The sequence below is a fragment of the Mus caroli genome, unplaced genomic scaffold (assembly GCF_978045245.1).
Source record: "Mus caroli unplaced genomic scaffold, Mus_caroli_1 scaffold_12, whole genome shotgun sequence".
Classification (NCBI taxonomy): Eukaryota; Metazoa; Chordata; class Mammalia; order Rodentia; family Muridae; genus Mus; species Mus caroli.
The window spans coordinates 35,093,363-35,114,944 of NW_028227267.1; positions in this window are offsets into that span (position 1 = coordinate 35,093,363).

A 21,582-nucleotide genomic window follows, 5' to 3' on the forward strand; every position below is an offset into this window, starting at 1 on the left:
TGATCTTTCATCTGAGATCTTTCCTGTATCCCTACAGGAGAAGGGGCAGAGAGCACCTGGTCCTGGATGTTTTTCTCAAATGTAAAAAATTGCTTGACACTGAACTGTGAACTAGAAACTGTGCTGGAGTTAAAGTAAAACACCACATTTCTCCAATAGTCTAAATACTTTCTATTGAAAAATAAGTGTGTATCAGTATCTGAATCTAACATTGAACAGAGGCCTTCTAGAGAGCCTAGCAAATGTTGAAGTGAAGGCACTTCTTATTTCTGGAGTGCAGAATCCTTCTTGGCTCTCCTTGTGAACCCCTATATGTGGGAATCCCCAGAGAAACCATCTCACAGGAAATCCATGCACATTGAAAGGATACTGTAATCAGTAAGAGTGTGCTTCATGCAAATCTTTCCAAGGGTAAGGACTGAACTCTAAAAGGATATTCAGGAAGGAAAAAAAAAAACAAAAATCAATAGCCCCGCTGTGCTTATGGCTCCTTAGGTACTTGCTCATCTCAGAGACAGCAAAAGGACTCTGCATCTTTTCAGCCAGGCCAGGACAAACCTGCACACACATACACACTGAGAGACAGAGAGAGACAGAGACAGAGACAGAGACAGAGACAGAGATACAGAGAGAGACAGAGAGAGAGAGACAGAGAGAGACAGAGACACAGAGACAGAGAAGACACACCCACACCAACACACAGACCTAGACAGAGATACAGAAAGAGACGAGAGAGACAGAGAGAGATCCAGACACACACATTCCTACATTTCTGAACGAATACAAGCACTTGTATTCACACATACAAGTGTATTTCATTGAAGAAACATGTTTACTTTACAAGCTAATGATAAAAACAGAGACCTCCCAGGATAGTACAGAGCCAGAATTTAAAAAAAAACATTTAATTGAAAAATAAAAGGCTGAAGATGTAGCTCAGCATTTAGCAACAGTGTCAGGTCTTCTTGGCTTCCAGAGTTGAATTCCCAGCAAAAACATGGTTGCTTACAACCATCTTCAGAAGGATCTGAAGACCTCTTCTGGAGTTTCTGAAGAGAGGAATAGTGTACTCACATACTTTAAAGAAATGTTTTTTTTTTCTTAAAAGAAAAAGTAAAAGAAAATAATCTTGACTGGGATAAGAACATAGTAGGCATAGCCTATAGACAGCTCAGTCAATAATGTGCTTTATCCTAATAAACAGAAAATGGAAATATGGGTTTGTGGCCAAAGCTGCTTAGGAAGTTCCCAAGGCTATGCACAGTAGGTTTGTTTCCCAGCAAAGGCACACTGGATGGAGGTATACCAGCCTGTTCCTGCCTCTTGCTCACTGTTCCTCAGTGGCTCCAAAGTGAGCAGAATCTTCCAATAGGCCCTTCATTTACAATATCCTGTGTGAGTCTGGATCCAAGCTAGGAGCCCAGGCAACTAGTAAATCTCCATAACCAGGATGCTAAGTGAAACTTCTTCCCTGTAAGGAGATTCTGCCAGAGATGTTTTGAGGAAAATAAGTCTGAATAGTTCACAGTCAAATGGTTGCATGTGTTATTCCACTAGGCAATACTCCATGGAAAGGCTGGACTCAGTGTAATTTTCACTGCTTTACTGATGGACTTATGGATAGTTTCTAGGTCAGGGCTGCTATGAGGAATATCCCTAAAACCATGATGTGCCCTAATTTTTCTGTGGACACCTACTGCTTGTTCTGGAATTGCCAGGTCCCTGCGCAATGCAGTACAATGTTTTTAAGAGTTGGACATGGCATCTCACAGGGTGACCCCATTTGAATCCACCAGCAATGTCTGAGTATCCTCATTTCTCCCCAGCCTCCTTGAGGATGATTTTAACACAGAGTGAATGATGTTGAATAGAGTAGTTACAGAGTGCTACAGAGAGACCAGTGTTTGTTCTGTAGACTATCATGAGTCTAAGGGGCTGTCTGAGGCAGTCCTGTTCTTGCACTTCACCATAGGTATGCACCTTAAGATTAGTACATTATCAACACCAAGCCACTCAATCTTTCAAATCATAACACCCTGAACAAACTCCAAGTCAAGAACAACTGAGTGAAGCATGGGCAAAGTTGGAAAGAAAATGGTAGCAAGGAAGGAGGAAAACAAACTAGGATGTTGATAAGATGCAACAAGTCCCCTGATCTTCCAGTGGGCAGTCACTATTCACTGAGTACAGGGAAGGAACACAAAGTATTTTTTTTTGGCATTATTATTTTTTATGAGATATTTTCTTCATTTACGTTTCCAATGTTATCCCAAAACTGTCCCATACCCACTCAACTCTACACACCCACTCCCACAACTAGGCCATCTTCTGATACATATGCAGCTAGAGACATGAACTCCTGGGGGTACTGGTTAGTTCATATTGTTGTTCCACCTGTAGGATTGCAGGTCCTTTAGTTCCTTGGGTATTTTCTCTAGCTCCTCCATTAGGAGCCCTGTGATCCATCTAACAGCTGACTGTGAGAATCCACTTTTGTGTTTGCTAGGCCCCGGCTTAGCCTCACAAGAGACAGCTATATCAGGGTCATTTCAGCAAAATCTTGCTAGTGTATGCAAGGGTGTCAACGTTTGGAGGCTGATTATGGGATGGATCCCCTGGTGTGGCAGTCTCTAGATGGTCCATCCTTTTGTCTCAGTTCCAAACTTTGTCTCTGTAACTCCTTACATGTGTGTTTTGTCCCCAATTCTAAGAAGGATCAAAGTGTCCACACTTTGGTCTTCATTCTTCTTGAGTTTCATGTGTTTTGCAAATTGTATCTAATAGAGGAAAACTCCTCCATTGTTGGTGGGATGGCAAGCTTGTACAAGCACTCTGGAAATCAGCCTGACAGTTCCTCAGAAAATTGGACATAGTACTACTGGAGGATCCTGCAATACCTCTCCTGGGCATATACCCAGAAAATGTTACACCCAGTAAGAAGTACACATGTTCCACTATGTTCATAGCAGCCTTATTTATAATAGCCAGAAGCTGGAAAGAACCCAGATGCCCCTCAACAGAGGAATGGATACAGAAAATGTGGTACATTTTCTGTATCCATTCAGTCAGCGCAGGGTCAGCTGACACCCGCCAGCTACCCATGACACCCGCCACAGGATTTTGAAACTTCAGGTGAGTGGAACACAGAGTCTGCTCCAGATTGCACTTTCTAATTCACAACCCCATTTCTTTACAATGAAAACTCCCTTGTACTTGGCAATAGAAGAAGTCACTACAGGGGCAACATCATACTGTAAAGTTTATGTCTCTTCTTCAAAAGCTAAAATCTTACATTCTCTCTATCTCCAAAACAACCAGACAAAATAGGCATCTGTGAACAAAGGCTAAGAGGGACATTGAATTGCTGCTTCCTGGTCCCATTAGCTCTTACTTCTCCAGTATCTACATTTTTAAGTTCTCAGTTCCAGGCCTGAGTCTGTTGGGGGTTGGAATATGATCCTGTATTCATAAGATACCTAAGACTCAATTGGATGGATAGTGGATGAAAGGCCTCGGGTCCTGTGAAACCTCCATTTTAATGGATTCATAATTTCAGAAGGGGCTCCTTTTGGCATTGACATCAGTGCCTTCTGCCTTCTTGACCTGTGTGTGCTGAGTGCATGGTAAAATGCCACCTATCCTCACAGGTGTAAGAGTGTAGAAATCATGCAAAAGCTTTCCACATTGATTGTGTTGTCTTTGGCTACCACCTTTGGTTATGGAATATCACTACAACAAGGCCCAAAGGTGTCTGGGGAGATGGTTGGGCAGTCAAAAGTCTACTCTGTTTCTCTGGCAGTCGTATGAAGACCCTTTATGGAGAACCGGAGAACATGGCTAATGAAAAAGAAATAGTTATATTTTAGCTAGCTGATGATATCTGAGCCTAGAGAGCTATGGGGCAGGCATTCCAGTAAAATAGTATAGGGATGAATTCCTCCCTGTATTGGGTACAATAGGCCCAAAGTAAGAAGGAGGCTCAGCCACCTTTCCCTGAACTCTTCTGAGAGATTTGTAGTGTTTCCGTTAAGGAACTCTTCTTTACTCTCATGAGACCAGAACTCTGAGGTCTGCACGTACCATGAAGATTCCCATCTATTCCTAAATCATTCACTGTTTATTGACAGCTTTTGGCTATGAATGCTCTGCTATAGTTTGCCACAGTTCAAAGGGTGTGTTATAATTGTTGGTCAAGTGCCTTGAGGAGCTTTTCAGCCACTCTTTTAGAAGTTTCAGACTAGTGGATAAACGCATAGAAGGTTTCAGTAAAAAAAAAAAAAAAAAAAAAAAAGCATGGACTCTTACTCTCCCCCATCAGGACACACATCAGTGAAGTCAGTTTCCCACAATTGACCACTGTTTGGCCCCTCATATGTTCCCACTTCTAGCAGAAGTATCTGTCTTTACATGTATTTTACTATTAAGCTGACATATTGCTTGGAGGAATTGAGCCATGCTGTTAAGTCCAGTTTATACCATACCTTGTTATGAGCAACTTAGAGAGTAGTGTGTATGCCAGTCAGATAGTCTGGGGAAGGTTTGTTTCCAGAAACTTGCCAGTATTTCCTGGCAGAGTGTTCCTTCCCTCTGATGTCCACCACCAAACTTTGGTTTCAGCTATGCTTTAGATATTTTTATATCCCTTATTTCCCCTTGTTTATACTATGGATTCTCAGGCTACAGTGGATCACAGTATGTCACCTGAATGTCAGTAGATTCCACTGCTTTTTGTTTGTTTGTTTTTTGATTGTTTTTGATTTGTTTCTAGACAGGATTTCTCTGTATTGCCTGGCTGTCCTGGAACTCACTCTGTAGACCAGTCTGGCCTAGAACTTAGAAATCTGCCTGCATCTGCCTCCCAATTGCTGGGATCAAAGGCATGTGCCACCATGCACAGCATACACTGATCTCAAACAATTTTTGGCATGCCAACTCAGTGACCTGATTACTTGTGACCTCAAGGGGGTCATTAAGTTGATGTGCTTTGCCTTGAAACCAAGAGTATCATGGAGGAATTCAAAGAGTTTCCAGGAGAGCCAAGAATTCCTCTTTGTTTTTAATGTTCTTTCTGCCAGCAATGATGAGCCCTCCTTCTCCATATATCATAGTATCCACATATTTATTAAGTAAAGCATATTGACATTCCTGGTAAGTGATGACTGGTGTTTTCTTTCACCATAGACTTGGTCTATATATCTTGAGGCCAAATAATTTCAGCTACAATATCTCCCGAAGCCCCTGGGTAACTGGTTCCATGTTTAATTGAGGTGTTCCCATCCATGTAGAACATTCCCTCAGAATCTTTCATGGGATGTGGTGGTGTCCAATATGTCTAGACTGATCTGTTTCTTCATGTTTGTTTCCTCATACAATTATTGATGAGCTTCCGTGGGTCTTCATCTGTCAAGATGTTAGCAGACGTGATGACAGTGGGTTTTTCAAACTACACTCCTGGATAGTCAAACAGTCGGACTTTGACCCTTGCTTTGAACAGCCAGAATTTTGGTGTTGCTTTGAGAAGAACCTCAACTGCATGGGGTGATGTAAATATAAGATGCTGACCCAGAGATTACTTCTCTGTTTCTTTCACTAGATAGTGGGACCCACCAAGCTCTAAGACAAGAGGACCAGCCTGAGGATAAAGGAATCAATATCTTGACAGATCTATTAGAAACTTCTCACAGAATTAGTATATTACTTCAGGCTCACCCAAGGAGCTCTTGAGTGTCATTACTCTTCATTTGGTTCCCAGGCTCTGCTGTTCTCTGGGCAAGATAATAAGTTTACTCAGTACTAATAGGACCCTCTTTGAAGGAACAAGGATGTGGCATACACTTGTCTTGGGTAGTCCAGATACAGCCTTTTTGCACATGATAACTTGATTGCTTAGTTCAGAGGATATTTGCTATTTGGGCCATGCTCTACCGTAAGATGAACATTGAATTCAACATCATTAAATCACAACATGAGAAGACAATGTTGGATATGGAAAAAATGACCCAGTCAATAAGTTATATGATAGAGAAGTTCAAGGAACTCATAGAAGATAACTATTCCTACAGGTGAGTCCCTGACACAGGTAAGGAGCAGCACTAGGCAGGGAATGCTTGTGGCCTTCTAGGACTTTGAACAAAAATAAGGGCTTTAGTTCTATACTACCTGTTTCTTTTTTTTTAATTATTTATTATATGCGTAAGTACATTGTAGCTGTCTTCAGACACTCCAGAAGAGGAGGTCAGATCACATTATGGATGGTTATGAGCCACCATGTGGTTGCTTGGAATTGAACTCAGGACCTCTGAGCCATCTCTCCAGCTCCACTATCTGTTCCTTAATAAGAGCCCTCCCTTGAGGCAAGGGTCTTGGATTTGTACCTCTTGGACTCAGTTTTCTTAAGTGTGAAGAGTGTCCAAGACACTCCAAACTTTATTCTTCCAAATTCAGGATCCTCTGCATAGAAACCATTTCCACCACGCTGGGAATATCAAGCAACCCTGAAACTTTAGGATTCTGACAGCAGATTCAAAGTTCTGGGATCCATGACAAAAATGGAAAGAGTTTATACCTGTTGGGTCTTCTCTTCTCCCTCAGAGTGTTTTTGCCCTTTCCCTGCTGATTGTTTTCTGGTAACAAGACATATAAGCAACCATGAGGAACATTTCCTCTTCAGTAATGTACATGGAACACTATTGGTGTTATGGTTTTCCGAAGTCCTTTGAGACTTGTGGCATGCGGCTGATCTCTGGATTTGACCTACCTCGATTTGGTACTGATAGGTATAGTGTGGACTCTAGTCTGAGGCTGTCCGGGGATCGGGACTCTTGTAGGGATCCTAGTTCTAAAAGAGTGGCAGAGAAATGTAAGCTCGCTGGAAATGACCATTTTTTGTTTCTTTTTTTGTGGATCAGCTTCAGGCACTGTTACCTCCTGAGTGACTGCAATTAATTGAAGGAAAATGTAAGGATGTTGCTGAATGAGAACAGGAAGCTGCTGGTGGGGCCGGCTGAACAGGAAGCATCCTATGGTGAAGAAAAAGGATCTGTGATGAGGCCAGCAAGAACATTTTTGTCACCAGTCCCAAGCAGCAGCAGGTAGGGTGATGTGTATCAGAGGCAGATTGCCGTCATGGCTCACCATAAACATAGACAGTCCAATGGAACAGTCCAGCAATTTACCAGACACTTGCCTATGCCTCCTCCAACTGTTTATTTATGGGATCATCTACCAGGTTTTTGTGGAGGTAGCCTTTATCACGAAACTGCATGTTTGACAAGCAAATTTTTCTCTTCTGCCAGAATCTGCAGTTCACTAGGGGAGATAAGTTGATTACACATCACGACTCTATATGACATTGAGTTTGAAGGGTGCTGTGTTGGAGCCCTTCTTTAGAATAGTAGAGTGCTTTGCAGGAAGATGTAAAGGCCTTCAAAAGTTTTGTGGGGAGCATGTGAGATTTCAGGTAGGAAGTAGTTTGCAGGGATGAGAGCTTAGTGGGATTGAGAAATAAGTGGATTTCATTGTTGCCTTTTGGCAGTTTTTGCCCCCCACCCCAACCCTTTCCCCTGTAGATCTTGATTCACACTCAGTGAGCCTGAGTAGCAGCTTGTCAGTCCTATTTTCTTTGAGTGCTGTTGGAGTTGGACTTCCTGGGCCTTGTGGTCTGGAGCTGGCTGGATGAGCAGGGATGTAGGAAAGGCTTCTCACAATCTCAGTTGGTGTGAGAGTTTTGAGGCTTCATGAAAAAAATTCTCTCTGTATGCTCCTCATTCTGACCAAGAAGAATGTTGTCTAGATCTTTCTATTTCCCTAGTAAGAATACCAGAGTTGTGTTTCTCAGTGGAAACATCTGCTCTGCATAGTCTAAATTGTTTGTTCCACTAGCATGACAGATTCTTCATTGTTTTTGCTCCCTTATGATTTTAGGTGTGTGTGTGTGTGTGTGTGTGTATGTGTATGTGTGTTTATGGATGCTTATGCAAATCTGTACCTTTGTGGGTATTTTGTAAGGCCAGTTAAGGACATCTGATTTTGTGTAGTCATTCTTTAACTTAGTTCTTTGGGCCTACGTCTCTCAATAAACCTGATACTTCCTGTTGTTCGATGTCCAGTAGAATTTTCATCTGTCCACTACCAGGTGGAGATCTGTCTCTTATTTATATCAACAAATCATTAAACAATACTACTATTTTTAAAATTAGTATAACATTTATAATTTTTCCTGCTTAGAGTTATTGCCTGGGCTATTCTGGCTTGTCTTATTGGCTTAACCATGGGCATACATAGAAGCCTACAGTGCTCACTCTGCTGACATTGTTTTGCTAACTAGATTTTGGGCATGGCTTTGTTTCAGGATACATTCTCACTCAGAGTTGTGCAGAGTGCTGCATTTCAGAAATGTCACAGGAGGTCATTTAACTAGATTTCTCCTGACTGATTTTGAGGATGATTTAATATCATATAATAAGTAATGTGTTGAAAAGTTCCTGAGTAATGACCAAAAGTCACAGTCTTCCTCAGATGCTAAAAAGGACTCAGTGTAGGTTTAGTGAGAGGGCCTTGATGAGTAAAAATGGGGCTTACTGGAGACTGTAGGTAGAAAGCTCTTTCTTGGCAATTTAGTGCTGTGTTGTTCAGGATATCTGTGTAGAGCTTGTAATTTCCCTTTAGGACCATCAAGTATTTGCATAGAAAAGTTCCTGAAGAGGAGATAAGTACTGGTCAGGGCTGCAAAGCCCCCTTAAGTCTAAGAGCTTTGTACACACCATAGGTCCCACTAGATGTTCATACAACAGGAAATATGCTAGATAAGAGCAAGAATTTCATTGATGTTTGTGTGTTTGTGTCAGTCTTTGTGTGGTATGTGGTGTGTGTGTTGGTGTGTGTGTGTGTGTTTGTGTACCAGCTGTGACTCAGTGTGTTTATTCTATGTTGTGTGTTTGCGTAAGGCAAAATGCCTTTGCAAGTGTTTGTGGTATGGATGCTTGAATATACAACTGTGTGGTTGTGTGTGTGTGTGTGTGTGTGTGTGTGTATGTTTGTGTGTGTGTTCGTGTAGACATGTAATCATGTCTGTCTCAAGAGGCCAAGCATGATGAGTAAAGCCCCTGTCATTACAGACTGCACCCATGAAAAATCAAATACAGCAGTCCAATTAGTGTGCAACTCTACCTAGATTCCAAGACAAAAAAAAAGGACACAAAATCTAAAGTCAGACTCTCAACTGGCTAGGGGCAATACTACTGATCCTCATTGAAATCCTTTGGAGAAAATCAATGGAATATGGTACATAGTGTTGAGGAGGAAGTTGGTGTATAAAATCCATGTGTTATGTCCCTTTTCTGCTCTGGAAGAATTAAAAAGACCGACTGGAATATCAGGTGGCTCACTGTGTATTCTCAGCATTCCACATTCTTTTCGTCATTGCCTGCTACCATTGCCTATCCTGCTACCTCTACTCAGTAAAATGTTGCCTTATGATATGGCTTGGATTCTAATCATTGAGAGATTGAGTTGCATGTAGCTGTACATGCATCCAGCAGAATTCCCACAGCTGTGGTGCAAAACAGAGCTGTTTCAGGAGCCCCTTGAGGGTCATGATAATCTAAAAACTCATAATATGTTATCTGTGTGGGATTCTGCAATTGCTGTTATACAAAATCATTTTCTCAGTGTTAAAATCAGCCTCAATGGGGGTTGGGAGAAATGAGGACCTTCAGACAGGTCTGGTAGTATAAAATCAGGTGTTTGAGAAGCGAGGTTCAGAAAGTAGAAAAGAAGTCCCCTTTGTTCCAGAGATTCCAGAACAAGGAGTAGATATCCAGAGAGTCTCTAGGGCACATGAGGTCTGTAATGGTCCTCAGAGTAGTCCAGAAGAAGATGATATCCTGATGTCCATCAGCTAAAGAGTGAAACTGTACTATGTGATGCAGCCCTTTCATGAACTACTGCTCAGTGTTAGATAATCCGTGCAAGTATTTGACCTTCAACTAGTTAGCCTCATTTTACTCAAAATATCCTTGACACAGTCACATTATTGGGAGAAAATTGTTCCATTGGTTCCTATTTATAATGACTTCCTATTTTTCTGGGATCATACCTTTGGACACCAAGTCAGTCAAGCAATGACAAAGGGAGCCTCTAATGGAGGGAACTGTTTACTATGGGACAAAACTGAAACAGTGAAGGAGAGGCTAGTCCACCACCAACACGTGATCCTTTGCTGTCAGAGAAGCCTACTCTACACAGCTTTTGGAACTTGCTAAGACAGATTGGATACTATGCCAAGAACCCTGATTCTGAGTCTGTGTTTATGAGGGGAAAGCTTCTCACTGAATGAGCTGTCTATATGCTTTGCTCATTACGTACCTATCCCATTCAAGATTTGTTTTTATGACTCCAAAATATCCTGGGAGATTTTTATAATAGCATTAGCTAGGAAAATCAACAGGTTACTGAGGTATACTGTGCTTGGGTTGTGTGAATACAAATAAATTGCATATTTGACAGAGTGCTCTACCACAGTCTCAGATGTACAGGTGTGTTGTTATGTTCCTTCATGACCATCACTTTTAAAATTCAATTCCTAGCCTGGGGAATATTTTCAGTTAGCACATTCTTTCTGATTTTAGGACACATGCAGTGCCTGTGGATTTCATGTTATAGGTTTTCTCTGGTTATTTTCAGATACAAGGGTTGATGAGTGGTACCTTGTCAGGGTCCTGCACTAGAGAAATTATCATAACCTTCACTTCAATTCTAGGCAGGTCCCCCGTAAGGCATCCACATGGTTTTCTAGGTTGTTCACATCTCACTTGAACTCAGTATCAGACATTGCTACATTGTTATTATTCAATATATTATACATGGACTATTGGAGAAATATAGTGTTTTTCTTTTAAACTCCAGTACAGTGTGTAGTTCTCAGCTCAGTTTCTAGCAGTTTTTAAAAGCTGAGAAATAATTCCAAGCCCAGGTGCTCTATGACACTTGGGGATGCAGGGAATGACCTTAGACAATGATAGGTCATAATAGATTATCCAGCTGAATAGATCTAGTGTGGGATGGAGAGCTGAATTGACAAATCCTAATCAGGTTGTTCTTCCTTCCTTCCTTCCCTAGGTGTGAAATACTCCAGCAGAAACTGGAACATGGAATAGACCAGGACAAGGTCTCCTTTGAAGAGAACTTCTATAGGGGGATATCTGCATGTGCAAATCAAATATCTCATCTCATCCCCAGTAATCATGGCTATCATCTGCGGCATTTTCTTCCTTTACTTTTGTTTCCTTGCAATGAATAACCCTTAATTTCATCTGTGCTCTGGCTCAGCAAGAGTGAGCATGTAGAGGGATTCAGACATGTGCTGAGACACATCAAGAGCTGCTGGGAAAACAGGAAGATTCTGAGAGAGTAAATTTTTCTTGTCCTGATAGGTCATCAAGGAAAATTACAAAATCATTCTACAAGATCGCAAAGACTTTGAGCCAAAGTCTATAACATGTTTTCTACTTAGTCTTGGGTGTCCTTATTCTTCAAACCCATACTCCAAAAAAGGAGACCTACTTAAATTTCTCTTGTAAAGATTGTTACCAGAAGTAACTTATTTTCTACTGTGTTTCCAAGGACAGCCATGGGCTGTAAGTCTGTGCTGCAAAATAACAGCCAAAGAAGGCTCTTTAGCACAATTGTTGTTTTTAGATTTTGGTTTGAGCTTTGATTACTTTTGTTATTTTGTTTCTCTTTTGTTTCATTTAAAGTTCATTTTTTGTTTCTTTGCTGTTGTTTTATTTTGTAATTGATTTACTTTTTTGATAAGGCTATACACTGTACATATTGACTGCCCACTTTTAGTTACTATTGAATAAATTGGATGTTTTCTTATGAATAAAACAGTGATCTCTAACTCTTCATTCTTAAGAAACTTCTTTATTCAGCTGTGGTATCACCCTATTGAAATCCCACACCTATCAGACACAGGTGGATCTAAGTAAGGGGCTTGGGTTCCATAATGACTTCCCAGCCAGACTGAGCTACAAAAGTAATAGTTTGTACATTCAGTGTGTCTAGTGTGTCCAACTCTGTGGATTCCAACTTGAAGGTGGTAAAATTACCCATATTGTATCCTTTCATGTCAAACATTTAGCTGCTGCTAAAATACTGTGTATGATAGTGTTGAACAAATTAATGGGAAATATATCAGTATTTCTGAAATGTCTTTCAAGAAATAAAAACATATTCTAAGGGAATATAAAAGCTGTCAGAAAACACAGACATGTATGCTTCTGCTCTCCTTCAAATGCTCTATCAGTGGTAACTACTACTAGAGAGATTCAATTTTAGGAACTTTTGAGATAGGGATTTATTATTTTTTGGTGATTTTGTTATTTTTCATTATTATGAGAGTGAATTTTGTGCTTGACAATACATTTGGTTCCATTTTATGGTTTTAACACAAGCACAGTGTGTAGTTCAGTATTCAGTACCCAGATGTTTTTTAAAAGCTGAGACCAAATCCAGGCCCATATGCTTTGTGAGTTTTCTCCCTTGGTTTTTGTTCCCCCCAGTGGCGATTCTGTTTGTTATTTGGTTTTATTTTATATTCACGCATGATTTGCCTTCTGTAGGTCTGTGCAACACTTGCATGCCACTGCCCATAGGCCAGAAGAAGTTATTGGGTTTCACCTGGAACTAAAATGACAGAGGACTGTTAGATGCCATGTGGGTCTTTTGAGAAACATATTCTCAAATGAAGAGCAATCTCTCCATCCCCTAATATGGACTTTTGTCCTTCTTTGTGTGCTAAATTAGTGGGATGGATCATACCTATAGAAAGTTTTTCTTGAGATATGTTTACTTTGTTGTAAAAAAGTAGAAGCACCGATTTCCTTTCAGGGCCAAAGCAGTTTAGAATGTGATTTGAAGTTTCTCTTTGGATCAAAGAAGCAGGTTTTGTGAGCAGCAACACCAGGTCAGGTAACAGGGACAAATCATAGTGCAGAGCTCATCACTGACACTACCACAGGAAAGTGGACAATACAGAGAATACTGGCATAAGACAATGGAGCTGGTGCTAAGTTAAAATCCTGCAATTGCAGTGGCTCTGAAAATGAGATAGAGCCTTCCCAGATGGTGGCTGAACGGACTCTTCCATTTCTTTACAAAAGGAAACATGGTATCCATTTGAGTAGCTGGTGTGTACTGGAGATCCAACCCCTGCTTTGCAGGGTATAGCTCTGATGGGAAAACCTCTACTAAAGCACTGAATGGGTCAGAGGTGCTTAACCCTTAACTCAGTACTTCTGCTAGCTTTCTGATTGTGTACATTGCACACAATAACCCTTGTAAGAGTCCCAGTGTTTTGACTTAGTTTGACTGGCATACAGTATGACATATTCTGTACTTTATTATTCAGGACTACTCTCAAATGTTGTGTGAAACTAATTTCATAACGTCAATAACTTTTACATTTCTTGGGTCCCAATGTTGTCTCTATTTCATTTTCTAATAATTTCTTCAAGCTGTCTTTGAAAGTTATGCATTAATCTGGAACTACCATTACACAGTTATTATTACATTATTTCCAAGATGAGAACACACAGCATACACCTGGAACATTTTAAACTGTGCTGTACTGAGTCCTTATATCTCAGGTTTTCATAGTTTAAAATCATTACATCAAGAAACATCGAGTTTCACAGACTACACCAAAGCAGAAGAAGAAAGAAATAGGAAATTCAGATATAATAAAATAAGTATACATATCAAGGCCAGCTGAAAAGCAGTCATGCACAATGAATTCTATACAATGATTGTACAGGGCTAAGGTTAAGATAAAGGGGAATTATGTTTTAGTATGAAGAGCTTCCACAGGCTATTGAGATGTTTCTATCACAGCCTACATCAAGCAGTCCCTTATTTCAAATGGCAGGTACCCAGGAGGAATGTGTCTCCTACTTCTCAAGACCACAGACACCATCTTTTTTTACAAGTAGCTGCTGCAGGCTGCTGAGAGTTTTCCATTTTGACCTGTTGTGTGCAGTCCCTCTAATTGCTTGTTCTCTCCATCACCCTTTAAATGTAAAAATGCAGAGGCCCACAGCCGAACATTAGGCTGTGGTCAGAGAGTCTTGTGGAAGTGTTGGTGGAAGGGTTGTAGTAGCCAGAAGGGTTAGGAAGCCACAGAGGACCTACAGAGTCAACTAATATGAACCCTTAGGGGTTCACAGAGACTGAACCATGAGCTAACACCATGTAGGGGTTTGAACTAGGACCGTTACATAAATGAAACAGATATGCAGCTTGGTCTTCATGTGGGCGACTAACAACTGGAGTGGGTGCTGCCTCGGATTTAGACTCTGTTACCTGCCTTTAGATCTATTTCCCCTAGCTGGGCTGCCCTGTCTGTGCTCAGTGAGAGAGGATGCACTTATTTCTGATGCATCTTGATGTGCCAGGATGGGTTGGTATTGGGGAAAAAAAGCAGGTCGTTTTCTCTGGGGAGAAGGGAATAGGGAATTGGGGGGGGGGAGGAGTGGGACATTGAGTCTGACTGGGAAGAGAGGGAGGGGCTGTGATCAGATGGAAATAAATAATTCAATGAAAAAATGCACATCGTTTGACTCATGAAGACTTTCTATTCAAGTATGTCTTTGACCATTTTCTCCATGGTCTTCTCTCCTCTTCCCTCCAGCCAATGCTCTTCTCTTTCCCCATCACCTTCTGTTTTGAGACAAAAGTTTTAGTAGAACCAATGGAAGCTCAATCTGACTTGCTTCTAAAGAAATGACTCAGACTATTGTTATATCATTTGGCTTTGATAATTACTATGAGGTGGTGGTGTACACTTTTACTCCCAGCACTTGCGAGACAGAGGCAGGAGGATTTCTGAGTTTGAGGCCAGCCTGATCTACGAAGTGAGTTCCAGGACAGCCAGCGAAATACAGGGAACACTGTCTTAAAAAAAACAAAAATAGAGATAATTACTGTGGGTCGGGTGAACCCTAATCTGCTTTTCTAACATCTCACCTGTCTACCTTTCCAGTGGTGCACCCCAAATACTTGCGTTTTTTCCTCCATATGTGCTCTTGGTACAGGTCCCCCATGGTGCCTTCTCTCTTTTTTCTAGTTTCTCCTCTTATCTTTCACTTCTCCACGCACAACCACATAACTAGACACTCAAATATGTCTAATCCCTCCAGTAAATACCAGTAGCCAATTTTATTTAACTAATGGCTTTAAATTAAGCAAACATATTTGCACAAAAAAAGCTTTTGATAGGAGAATACTCTCCTAGTTCCAGACCTTCCTAGGAACAGGATTTAGCATTACAATTCATAGCAACAGATGGAAACTCAATGAAGTTCTTAGAGGAATGAAGGTAACTTAAAATTTCTTATATAGTCAAGGATGCTCCTGAACTCCTGATTCTGACCTCCTCTCCCAAGTGCTGGTATTTCAAGCAATGGTGTGAGATGGTAGTAACTCCAGTTTCAAGGGAAATGAGGCCTTATTCTGTGTCTCCTGACACCATGTACCCACATCATGCATGGCATTACATGGTGCCAAAAAACCTGTCCAAATGTGGGCTCTGCATCTTACTGTATATGAACTGGTAGGACAATTCCCTTATAATAACTACATTTAATAATCTTCTGTTAGCCTAGTCGGGATCCCCAAAGCAGATTATCCATTAGTCCCCTGGATGCACTTGCCTTGTAGCTGAATGAAGGCCTGGGTTCCACAATTTATCTGTGAATATTTGCATTATCCCTTCCTACAAGTACAAAGTCCCCTTAAAAGGTAAACCTAAAACCTCCAAGCCTCGGGAACTTATTTGACTTGATCCTGAATAAAAAATAAAAAACAAAAAAAAAACATAATTTCCACCAACTGTTTAGACTGCATTGATTTCATAGCATTCTGTCTGCCTGTGCCTCTCCTGGCATTAAAGGCAAGTGCCACCATACTAGACTAGATTATTGTGTCTTGCAAGATTGAACTAGTTCATCTGGGCCATTGTAAAGTGATCTTCTGGTACACATAACAGGAAAGTAGGACCACATCCCTGTCATGTGAGTGTCCACGGAACAAGGTGGTACATGATTAATCTATGTGGGATGAAAAGAGAAGGAGAGTGTTCTTCAGAGGAAAGAACTACAACAATGACTGTTTCTTCTTGACCTTGAGCCAACTCCACTGTGTATATTCAGAATAGAAAGCAATTGTCTCAGCAGCAAATTCACAAGACAGTGACTTTCATCACTCTCCTTATGCTGCCTAGACCACAGATCCAAAGACCTTCTAGTAGTGGGAATACCTTCTACCAGGAAAACTGTCAGATACTCTGTACTAGGCCTCTGCCTGCACCTCACATTCCACTGTCTACTCCCAGGTCAATTTAATCATTTCAAAGCCTACTGTTGTCAGCCGGGGCATATGCCTCCATCTTAGGGTACTTTGTACTTTGCAACTGGTGTCTGCTTAAACCTAGGAGTGCTAGCACTGTAAACAATTTCACTCTGTGTCACTGATAACTGCTATTTTGTCAGAGGAAGTTATTTGCATATGGCAGTACAGGCGACCTCCATCAGCTGTGCATCATCCAGGCCAGCATCCTCACTAAAGCTGACTCTGACATCTAATGAGGATTCAACAGGCCACAGGGATTAGTGCAAATTTCATCACAGTTTTTTGTCTCTTTGAGGTAATCAGAGTTAGACAATTAAACAAAACTATAGCAACAAAGAAACAGCAATGAAATAACAGCATCTACTACAGTTGGCCACACATTTATTGAAAACCATTTAGAGCAGTTTGGAACACATGATGTTCACACCTCAGTTACAAATTCCCTATATCCATAATCCCTAACCTGCATTTCAGGTGTTGGTCTGATGCTGGCCTCCTTGGTTTCTCTAACTTCTGGGCAACAAAAGTGAAAATAAAAAAGTACTGAATCTCTCAAATAGAGCACAGAGTCATATAATTACATGATTGTATCAGATGGAGAGTTCTCAGTGTAAGTGAGCAGGGGGAAACTTTAGCTGCTAAGACCTGGCACCCCCACCTACATGAAAGTCAGAGGACAATTTATGGAGTTTTTTCTCTCCTATGATGTAGGTTACAGGGAAGGAACTCAGGTCTCTATGCTTGGTCACATTACCTTTATCCACTGATCCATCTAGTCAGCCAGTTACCACAGATACAGAATTTAATAATCTATGTATTGGTATCTATATTCTGGGTTATACCCCAACACTGAAAACTTTCCCTAGAGAATATATATACCCAATTAAGGGCAATAAATGGAATCTGAGACGGATCTATGAAGAGGGTGGCAGACTTTAAAAGACTCCATGGAGCCTCACAGTTTGTTTGTTTGTTTGTTTGTTTGTTTGTTTGTTTGTTTTTGTCTCCAACAAGTCTGGTGAGATGGGGTAATTTATCCTACTCTTTGATCTCCCAGTGCTATGATTGAACCTAATAAAAAAGTCCATGCTCCCTGAGTTACATTCCAGGTCTGTAACTTCATTCATCTGCTACAACAGCTACAAGGCAAGTGGCAATTTGAGACTCCATAGTCAGTTTGGCTGCTACAAGATTGGTCCTTGAGATGGCTGACAGAATACTTTCAAGACAAGGAATATCTATCTGAAAGAGAAAAGGAAGTGTCTCAGTCCACACTGCATGCTCGGGACAGTTTAGTCGTTTAAAGATTGATGTCAAGGTGTTATCTACCTGCACAAATAGCATCACTAGATATCAGGTTAAGCTACCTGACAGATAGCATTTACCAAAACAGCCAAGCACTACACTGAAGACCTACAAGTAAATAAGGCTCAGGATCCACTAGAGACTTGAAAGATGGACAAGAAGACCCATATCACTTGATGAAGATTGGTTTCCTGTGTGTTTACAGGTGTCCTTTCTGTGTCAGACTTAGCTTAGAAAGAGAAGGTGTCCAAAGACAGTGAGCAACTTAACACATCCCCCAGTCCTTCTCAGGCTTCTGCTTAAAATCCCTGGTTTGACAGCACCAGTTTGGGGATCCAGGGGATTAATTCCTTTACACATTAAGTGTGTGATTCACAGTTAGTCTCAGGAATGAGATCTGTTGCAGGAGACCTTCACAAGCATGAAGTATCCAATGGAAGATGTACTTCCTCAATAAACTCTGAGATCTAGTGTGGTTAAAATCAATATCCACCATCACTCTCCCTTCCTAGCCTTGCACAGACATGCTCTCCACCATAGGCATGTGACCTCTATTTCAGGATCCATCCATGCAGATGTGTTTGAAGTTTCATCCCAACACTGGTGAGCTGGCCTTAAATGGTTGTTCCTTCCTCTATCTCTTCTCACTGAGGATCTTCTCAATTCTGCATTTCATCAATTAGGCATTTCATGCCTAGTCTGCATGGTTATCCTACATGAGAGGTGACAGATCTGCAACAGCCTTGACAATTCTATGGCATTATCTTGAACCCACAAGAGCTCTGCATGGGTGCCAGGTAACCTAGGAAAATTAGCATTCCATCTTCAAGCACCTGAACCTATAGGTCTCCATAAACTTCTATCTTTGATTGTGGATGATCTTGTTCAATTAAAAACCACACAACCTGGAAGGACAAAGAAGAAATGTAGGGTAGGGACAGGAAAGAAGGCTCTTCCATTAAGAACATTTGTCACTGAACAAAGAATTCTCACCTGAGGAATACCGAATGGCAGAGAAGCACCTGAAAAAATGTTCAACATCCTTAATCATCAGGGAAATGCAACTCAAAACAACCCTGAGATTCTACCTCACACCAGTCAGAATGGCTAGGATCAAAAATTCAGGTGACAGCAGATGCTGGCGAGGATGTGGAGAAAGTTGAACACTCCTCCATTGTTGGTGGGATTGCAAGCTTTTACAACCACTCTGGAAATCAGTCTGGCTATTCCTTAGAAAATTGGACATAGTACTACTGGAGGATCCAGCAATACCTACTCCTGGGCATATATCCAGAAGATGTCCCAACCAGTAAGAAGGACACATGCTCCACTATGTTCATAATAGCCTTATTTATAATAGCCAGAAGCTGGAAAGAACCCAGATGCCTCTCAACAGATGAATGGATACAGAAAATATGGTACATTTACACAATGGAGTACTACTACTCAGCTATTAAAAAGAATGAATTTATGAAATTCCTAGCCAAGTGGATGGACCTGGAGGGCATCATCCTGAGTGAGGTAACACAATCACAAAGGAACTCACACAATATGTACTCACTGATAAGTGGATATTAGCCCAAAACTTAGGATACCCAAGATACAAGATACAGTTTGATAAACACATGAAACTCAAGAAAACTGAACACTGAAGTGTGGACACTATGGCCCTCCTTAGAATTGGGAACAGAACACCCATGGAAGGAGTTACAGAGACAAAGTTTGGAGCTGTGACAAAAGGATGGACCATCTAGAGACTGCCATATCCAGGGATCCACCCCATAATCAGCTTCCAAACCCTGACACCATTGCATACACTAGCAAGATTTTGCTGAAAGAACGCAGATATAGCTGTCTCTTGTGAGACTATGCCGGGGCCTGGCAAACACAGAAGTGGATGCTCACAGTCAGCTAGTGGATGGATCACAGGGCCTCCAATGGAGGAGCTGGAGAAAGTACCCAAGGAGCTGAAGGGATCCGCAACCCTATGGGTGGAACAACATTATGAACTAACCAGTACCCCGGAGCTCTTGACTCTAGCTGCATATGTATCAAAAGAAGGCCTAGTCGGCCATCACTGGAAAGCGAGGCCTATTGGACATGCAAACTTTATATGCCCCAGTACAGGGGAATGCCAGGGCCAAAAAAAACCCCCAAAAAACAAAAAAAAAAAAAAAAAACTGGGAATGGGTGGGTAGGGAAGTGGGTGGGGGAGGGTATGGGGGACTTTTGGGATAGCATTGGAAATGTAATTGAGGAAAGGATGTAATAAAAAATATTTTAAAAAGTAATAAAGGCACAGAAATTAAAAAAAAAAAAAAAGAATTTGTCTATCCAACAGAGGACCCAGTAGGCATCTAACAATCCTATTAATGAGTCTCTTGGTTGAACATCATGCCCTCTTCTGGCTTCTGGAGGAATTGCATGCATTTGGTGCACAGTTGTGGTCATGGTGGGGTTTCTAGAGACCTGCTGGGTGCCAATGGGGGCCTGCCCCATGTGCCTGGCTTGCTTGCTTTTTGCCGCTTTTGCTGGTACCAGGTGCGGGTTGCAGCAGGCAAAACATACATATAATAAAACAAATTAAAAATAGCAACGCTCCAAATTCAAACAAATAAACAAAACCCAAAAGGGCTCCAAATGTGCAGTCACACTAATATTGCCTAAAAAGAAAGCCATGTCTCAACATGCCTGGGAAATCTCAACACGGGTAGTTGGGAAGCCCTTTTCTGGAAAGTCAGTATTTCTGCTTTACAGTTATCACCAATGCTGTATTTCAAGGAAATGAGAGGCAGATAGCTCTGGGTTTCCTGATTTCTTATGAACCCCAAATGAATATTCATTTCCTAAGAAGCTTTAGAGCAATACAGTTGTGACTCTTGGAAGTCACTACACAAGGACCGCCCCATCTCCCCTCTGGGAGACCTATGTTTATTGCCCCCGACACCCACTATCATAAGGGCGGTTGCTTTTGCACTGGTTGAAAACTTAAGGGCCAGTCCCAGTTAGCTAGAAAAGTCCAGAAGTTACTTTTTCAGGACAGGATGAGCGAAAGTGTGATGGACCTGCCTTTCCTACACCCTTGGGATCTAGTGTGTGTGCGGGGGTGGAGGTGGGTGTGGGGGGCACAACACTTCTCCCTTTCCAGGACCCCTCACTCTCCCACCTCTAGTAACCCCAGCCCTCTCCTACCAGATGGTCTGTCCTCCCTGAGTATCCACCAGTTAGGTCTCTGAGTTGGAGGAGAATTTCTTCTCCCACTAAGCTTGCCATACCCCAAAGACCATTTGTGAGAGCTAGTCCCTTTCAAATGTCTCCCTGTAGAAAAACTTAACATAGAAAGAAAGGAAACAATCTCCAAGCAGATGTCTGACCACCCACACTGGCATACTGGCAGCATGGGGTTACAGGGTTCTAGGAGCCCCAACCCTGTTCTGTGGCCCCACACCTGTGAACCCTGGTGCTTTCATGCCAGCTTCCGAATTACCCAGGTCACCCCGTACCCCGCACGATTAGTCAGGGAGGGCAGCTGAGAACAACGATATAGGTATAGATATTGAGCCATGACATTGAAGCGCCCGCTCCTCCCCTCCCCCGCGCCCCAGGCACACTCTGAGCTGCTCTGCATGCCCGGTCGCCTCCCGCTGCTTCCCGCGCAGCGCTCATACCCGAGGTCCCCCAACAACCTTTTCCTCGCTAAGACTGCAGGGCCCTGCTGGGGAAGAAGTAACTTGGTTTTTCTCTGAGAAACCGGGCCGGATTAGGCATCCAGGGGGAGTAGAGGGGAGAAGGAGGGGAGCTGGTGGAACCTGGTGGAAGTCTCCCGGGCAGTCTGATCACTTTCTCCTTGTCCACCTGTCTCCTCCTCCT